The sequence below is a fragment of the Myotis davidii genome, unplaced genomic scaffold, assembly GCF_000327345.1.
Source record: "Myotis davidii unplaced genomic scaffold, ASM32734v1 scaffold119, whole genome shotgun sequence".
Lineage (NCBI taxonomy): Eukaryota > Metazoa > Chordata > Mammalia > Chiroptera > Vespertilionidae > Myotis > Myotis davidii.
Genome location: NW_006290676.1, coordinates 480085 through 481556, shown reverse-complemented (window position 1 = coordinate 481556; position 1472 = coordinate 480085).

The window sequence follows — 1472 nt, the reverse complement described above, 5'->3', positions numbered from 1 at the left end:
TGTTTTATTTGGATTATGGAAGCAAAGATAAAACCAATTAGTATCTTTTTTCACATTCATCTAATGGTGATGATTTTGCCATGTGATTTGATCTTATGCCTGAAAGTACTCTGATGTGTTTCTATCAGGGAAAAGTTCTTAATTTCACAGCAGAATGATGGAGGGAAATGGCAACTTTCATGATTTTTTTGTTTTCGTTTTCAGAATATTTAATTGTAGGCCTGTGTATTTTTGGAATGAAAATGTTCGCCCTCTCCTCAGCCTTATCTGAATAAAGGCATGGGGTCTTGAGTATGACATGCAGGATTTGTGGGATCCATTTGATTTATTAGGAATAAGTTTATGTAACTCCTAATTGAAACAGTAACGTCATCAAACAATATTAGCTGCTTATTTTTGAAAGGTGATGTATTAGTCATTTTCAGAACTAGTACCACCAAATACAGTTACTTTTTCTTCAGTAAAGTCTACATTCTAAAGGGCTTCTGTGCTGACATAGCCATCTGACCCTGCAAATAGTGACATAAGACTAAGTGCTGGTTATTAGATGGCGAGTCACTGTTCAGTTGATATTATTTTTCTTATAGAAGAGTAAACTCCAGCCCAGAGAGTTCTTTGACTGTCCATGTTTGACATTAAGAATTGATGGGGTTGACAGATGTGTATTTTGCCATCAAAGTCATGTATTAGATTGACCACAGTTTTTATAGCCTGCAAGTCGTTGAAATATCCTATTTTCTAAAATTCTGTGATGCTGAGTGAGGTTAACATGTTGTGACCTCCCTGTCTGTTTTTTGTTACTAATTCTCTATTTGATTCTTCTTGTGGGTTGTAAATGTGCATACTAGGTTGGAGGTATACTACCCATATTAATCCCCTCACCCCCCACCAAAAAATTAAATACCTAGAAGCAAAATTTAAATGGTTAAAGGGTTTTTGGTGTTAAATCTCTCCTTTCTTCTTAGAACTTAATGAGTGATTTGGAGTGTGTGTGTGTGTGTGTGTAAAAGTAAGAAAATAGGTCAAATCCTAGTGAAAACAAATTAAGGTTGGGGCACTAAACTGTTCCATTCTACTGGGTGGAATGCTGCCTAGTGTAAGGAATAGACAACCTGTAAGTGTTGTGACTTCAGGGACATCATGGAGACTTTCATTCACTCACTCATTCACTCATTTATTCATATTTAGCACTCATTAAATAAATATTAATAATATTAATTGATCTTCTTGTGTGCTGTCTGTGCCCTACGTTCGTGGGCAAGTAGTAAATAAAACCACATTCTTGCCTTCATGGAGCTTACAATCTACACTAATAAAAGAGAAACATGGTAATTGGCGTACGACCGCTACCCTTTCCATTGGCTAATCAGCGAGATATGCAAATTAACTGTCAGCCAAGATGGCGGCCGGCAGCCAGGCAGCTTGAAACTAACATGAGGCTTGCTTGCTTCAGTGACGGAGGACTCCAACGT